The sequence below is a fragment of the Terrapene carolina genome, unplaced genomic scaffold (assembly GCF_002925995.2).
Source record: "Terrapene carolina triunguis isolate 2854851 unplaced genomic scaffold, T_m_triunguis-2.0 Scaffold629, whole genome shotgun sequence".
Taxonomy (NCBI): domain Eukaryota; kingdom Metazoa; phylum Chordata; order Testudines; family Emydidae; genus Terrapene; species Terrapene triunguis.
The window spans coordinates 14796400-14802399 of NW_020664980.1; positions in this window are offsets into that span (position 1 = coordinate 14796400).

A 6000-nucleotide genomic window follows, 5' to 3' on the forward strand; every position below is an offset into this window, starting at 1 on the left:
TTCAGACAGCAAGGGACAAATCTGCAAAGGACCTGCTGAGGTGCACCAGCTATTGTTATCCAAAGAACCACAAGGAGACAGCTGTTAAGATGATGTGAGGGTTGGGTAGGATACATTGAAAGGTGCACTGGAAAGGGTTAATAAAAGCAGTCGCAGAAAAAAGGCTGTGCATTATTTATAACATTTTTGGACTTCCAAAACCGTGTCACAATCAATTTGCTTGTGATTCTCCACGGCAGAAAGTTGCTAGGGGCTTCAGCAGGTACAGCATTGCTATACATTTGCCAGATCACTGTCACCAGAAGTAAACAGTTGCAGCAGGATCACCGCATGCATGCTGGTGAAGTTTGCCCGTGATTGACCACCAAGCCGCCAGAGACTTGCCAGAGTCGTTGCATGCAGGTTTAGAAATCTCAGTATACAGCGTTATGGTAAATTACTGGCAAACTGGGTTCTACAGAACAGATAGGACTTACAATAGATTTGGCAGATGAGCTACCAAAGTTTTGCCAAGAAACGTCATCAAAACACTCAGCGGTATGATAAGAACCACTTCTGGGGCAAGCGTGTGGAGGTTTCTCCGCAACAGGTTGTGTGCCGAAGGGAGTTTTTGTTTTCATCAATCCTGTCAAGCAGCTAATTTTCTTTCCTTTTCTGCTTCTGTTCCTTTGTCTCTTGTTCTCTCCCCACCCCCTGGGGAAATGTCCTTCCAAATCAGAACAAAAGACTAGCCGGATTATGAATTTTAGCTATTAGGAGCACAACGTCTTTTTCTCTTACAATTTCCTTTTTTCTTCTTTCATCTCCTTGGCTTCCCTGCCGTGAAGGTTTGCTGCCAAAATCCACCATGGCGCTTCTCCTTTTCTCGCCTTTAATTCCACGCAAAAGCCAATCCTGAAGTTATTCACTGCCTGGTTTGAGTGAAGTAACAAGGACAAGCTCTGAGAAAACCTTTTCTTCTACTAGTCTCTGGATGAAAAGCTTGGAGTTCCTAGTGCTGGGTTGGTGTCTCAGTAGATTAGGGGACAATAACACAATGATGGTGGTGATTTTGTCTCAGAAGGCAGAGGTTGGACAGCTGATAATTGGGGGTTGCGTGGGGGAGATAATCTTTTCAATTTTTGAATAAACCGATGAAAGGTTGGCTCCAAAACTGCTGCAAAGTGTCTGATGCAGTAACAATCCCCTTCTATTAATACCGGGTTGGTATAAAAGCTCATTTAGGGCTCTATCTTGCAAGGTGCTGAGCATTCTGACCTCAATCCAACAAAGCACATAAGTAAGTAGTCCCATAGGATTGCCTCGCATGCTTAAAGGTAAGCACGTGCTTAGGTGCTTTGATAGATGAGGGGCCAGCATGCTCAGCACGTTGCAGGGCCAAGACCTCACAGCCTAGACAGAGGTGAGATGTAGCAGTGACGTTTCAGGTTGGAGGCATAAGGATATCAAGGGATTAGTTAGTAGGTGGAGTGGTTCTTTAGATGTCAATACAGTCTTTCACCTCTACATTGGGGTTGAATCCATTCCAGACAGGAAGTCGCCTAACCTCGTATTCTGATAGCTCTTCAGTGGTTTATGTCAGTTTCAGTCCAGCTCCGAAGTGAACTGATGTTGACATCACTAAATCCGCTGTTGTTTGCAAAGACTGAATGGAAGCATACCTCCTCTCTAAGACACATGTAGAGATGATCCCTTCAAATCAAGCATGAGGTAAGACTGGGTGAATAATCCATGTTGATGACTAATTTAGTCAATTAATTTTGCCTTCCTTTCTGTATAATCATTGTCCGTGAGCAGAATGTGATAGCCTTGAATTTATTTCTTGTTTGGTGTTGTTCACCATATACATTTTGTGAACAATCCTTGGCCTGTGGGTTGTCTCACCAGCAGTGGAGCATATTTAATATTCAAAATTTGAGTTCTTAGCTAGTTTTGATTGAACACCTAGATCACATGGGATTGTTTCTGTCCCTGACTAGATTAATATAATTTTTGGAATAAAATTTCCATTCCTAATACTTGTGCTTACAAATTCTGAATTTGCTATTTGTGAATAGTCTCCAATATTGGCTTAAAAGTTGTTGCTCCTGCAAACATTTCTGCCTGTAAACTTCTTGGCAAGACTACCACAGGAAGCTAGCACAAAAGGGGCATGAACGGAGTCCAAATTAATTACTGAAAATAAGTTCATGGGGTTTTTTTAAACTATGAATGATATGCTAGTAGAAGAATCTAGAGGCAGTTTTCTGCTGCTGCTTCTGCTCATGCTATACACGTATTCTCTGGATAAATATGGCATGGGACTTCAGTCTTTAGAGCAGTTCATTTGGCATCTTTCATCATTCTTAACTTAAAAAAAATAAGGATTTTCTTTTAGGGTTAGAGGTGTTTTTTTGTGAAACACATTGAAGAACAGGAAACAGAATTGCATCAGCAGTTAACTGATGACACATACAACAGTCTCCATGTGTTACTTATATACAGCCAAGGTCTGTGGACTAGAGACACTACGCTGACTGATATACAGCCAGCGCACTGCATAATATGGATTATATTTCTGTCTTCCCTTGGGCTTTCAGCCAACACCTCTGCCTGCTATCTCATGATCCCACCTGAGTCAGTTCATCACTGCTTCCTACCATATGCACTCTCCAGCAACTCCAGTACAGAAGAGAGCTCAACCAAGTTACAGGGCTAGCACATCTCATTCATAGGGTACTATGGGTAGAGCTTGCAAACAAAATTCATTCACATCACCCATGAATCGAGACAAGTTACATGTTCATGTTCTTAGCGTTATTGTCACATCTTTTGCTGGGTTTTGCAAAACCAAAAGGGAATTTTCCAGGCCACCACCATAGAAAAAATATTTTGCTGTTAAATGTCTCTCTTTTCTTAGCAAAACAGATGTTTTTTTATTTGCATGCATCTTTTTCTGAAGCATTGCCATATTTACCAGGGAAAGATGGTATTTGGTGATGGAATTTTACCCTGAAATTACCAAATTCTTGCAAAAGCTTGAGAATTCAGAAAGCAAATGTGTAATAGTTTAGAACTGCACAGCTTTGTTCATACCGCTAAGATTTTTAAATTAATCCTCTAGCCTGCCCTGTTATGAGCAAACTGGAGCCAATCCCTAGGTAGATGTGGGTGGAATCTCAGTTCGTTCCAGCTCCAATAAAACACAAATAAGGGCTTGGCCCTACAAGGTGTTGGGTGTTCTCAACTCCCATCCAAGTCAAGGAGCACCGAGGATAGTCAGCACCTTACGTGATCATTAGAAGAGGTGGAGAGAAACCACACATTTATTAAGGATGCCATAGCCTCCCTCCAGCAGCAAAAGGGAATGGGACAACTTCCCCATTCTGAGCCCTGCCATAGCTCCGTGCGCTGAATGCACAGGGCAGGTGAATACCTCGGACCCACTTCACAATGTTCTTTATAACTTCAGTTGGGAGTCTCACCAAATCCAGGACACTTGGACAACATGTGTTCAGTGCCTCCTGTGACTGACTGACTGAGCATTGCTGAAGGCCAGAAAGTGCCACACTTATTCACATAGAGAGGCCCCTAACTTCTCAGAAAGGCCCATTCATTTCAGTGTGATTACTCAAGGAGTACAGTACTGCTCAGCAGGAATAAGGAAAACACAGTCTAGTCCTGAGTGCTTTAGAAGAGCAGTAAGGTTATACTGTGGCCTGTGAGTGTGACACCACATCCTTAATCTGCCTGATGTTGAGCATACTGATTCGTATGAGTACATTTTCCCCTCGTGCCCAAAGAAATCAGAATTCAATTGCTTTGCTTCTTTATAATTGTGTATTACATTTTCTAATTCAGAGCAATATTTATCACTCAGAATTTCCAGCAGCTTGGCTGTTGCTCAGTGTGCAATCCTTCGGCAGAGGCGAGATAAGTTGAAGTCTGAAAGCTTTACATGTTTTACTCACAGCTGGAGGAAGAGAGAATTCTATAGTAAACTCGTATCTGCAGCAAGCTGAAAGCCCATCTGAGGGGGGAAATCATTTTGTCAAATTTAAAATGTACCAGTAGGCAGTGGGGAAAGGAAAATATACACCTCTTTCTTTAGTAAAGTAGAAATAGGCTGATGTCTATGTTTACCAGCAGTCAAGACAAACGAATGTCAAACTGTAGTTTCTATAATGCCAAAAGAAATTCCTGACAGCCAGTCACCTTACTGGATTCTTTGTCTATTATTATTTACTGGCTTTCAGGGCCTGACAGAAATATGTAATAATGATGATTTGTAACTTTTACCAGGGAATAGTAGTTAAAAGGTAAAAGTGAACAAAGGAGAAAGTAGCTTATTCATGAAAGTGCAGAAAAATAGGTGTGTTTTCTAGACCGACGGCCTACGTTGCGCCCGCAAAATTTCCACATGCATCCTTATCGTGTTCAAATGCGGTTGTGAGCTCCTGATTCAGGAAAACATTTAAGCAGGTGCTTAAGTCAATCCCTGTTCTGGAAAGCAGTTAAATAAATGCAGGTGCTTGAGAACGTAGCGGTAAATTTTTCAAGAGAAAAGCTCCTCTTTTGCAGTTGCAATTTTGCATGAGCTAGAACTGTGAGGGCATGGACTCTCTGATGCTGCTCTCCTTTCACTCTACTGACGAACTTAGAGCTTGGCCCAATTTCAGTAAGATTTGAAAAAAACGTGGGCCCAGTTTCAAAACAACCAAGGTTTAAGCAAACATGGAAAACTCAGGTCTGTGCACGATTTGGCCTCGAACCAGGTGACACGTGGTGACTTTTGACTCAATTTTGGATTCCTTTAGACTCAAAACTCAAAGCAAAATTCAGGGGTTTTGAACCCACAAGACTTGAACCCCAAAAAACTGTTTTGCCTAAACCTCTGTGAAAGGAACACCGAATTTCACAATGCTCTCTCTCTGTAACTTACGGCTGGTACAAACTACTACTTACGTCGGTGTAACGTATATCACTCAGGGGTGTGAATACGCCCTCCTCCCCAAGCGACGTAAGTTACACCGCCCTAAGCACCGGTGTGGACAGCGCTATGTTGGTGGGAGAGTGTCTCCCGATGACATAGCTATCGCCACTCGTGGAGGTCGTCACCAGACCTGCGCCACTGTAGAGATTCTAGTGTAGACTAGCCCCTAGTGTAAGACAGTGAGGGTGAGATTAGGTGCTGTACCCGGGGGGAGGATGCGGGAGGTTATGATAGCTTTAAGCCACCTTTGTGTCCTCTTGACCTTGGGCTGTTCTGAGGCCTGGGGCCCTATGTAAGTTAAGGCAGCCTCCCTGGGCTGCCCTATACGTTGCAGCACTGCCTGGAATCTCCCCAGCGCTGTTCCCACTCCACCCCTACCCTTACCCGCTCCTGCTCTGTATGCTATTGTGACGGGTTGGATCACAGAAACCCCCTTGGGAGCTGCCACCCAATGTACCAAGACTACTTCTATTCCTGTTTTCCCTGGCAGCTCAGGACTCCAGCACCCTGTCTTGCTGAGCCAGACACTCCCGTCTGCTCCAACACAGACCCAGGGTCTGAATAACTTGCCCCAAAGCTGCAAGTTTGCCTGAAAACAGCTCACAGAAGTGTGCTTGTCTTTAGCACTCAGATGCCCAACTCCCAATGGGGTCTAATAAATCTGTTTTACCCTGTATAAAACTTATTCAGGGTAAACTCATAAATTGTTCGCCCTCTATAATGCTGATAGAGAGATATGCACAGCAGTTTGCTCCCCCAGGTATTAATACATACGCTGAGTTAATTAGAAGTAGAAAGTGATTTTATTAAATACAGAAAGTAGGATTTAAGTGGTTCCAACTAGTAACAGACAGAACAAAGTAAGTCACCAAGTAAAATAAAATGCACAAATCTATGTCTAATCAAACTGAATACAGATAATCTCACCCTCAGAGATGCTTCAGTAAGTTTTTTCTTAGACTGGACACTTTCCAGGCCTGGGCACAATTCTTTCCCCTGGTACAGCTCCTGTTCCAGCTCAGGTGATA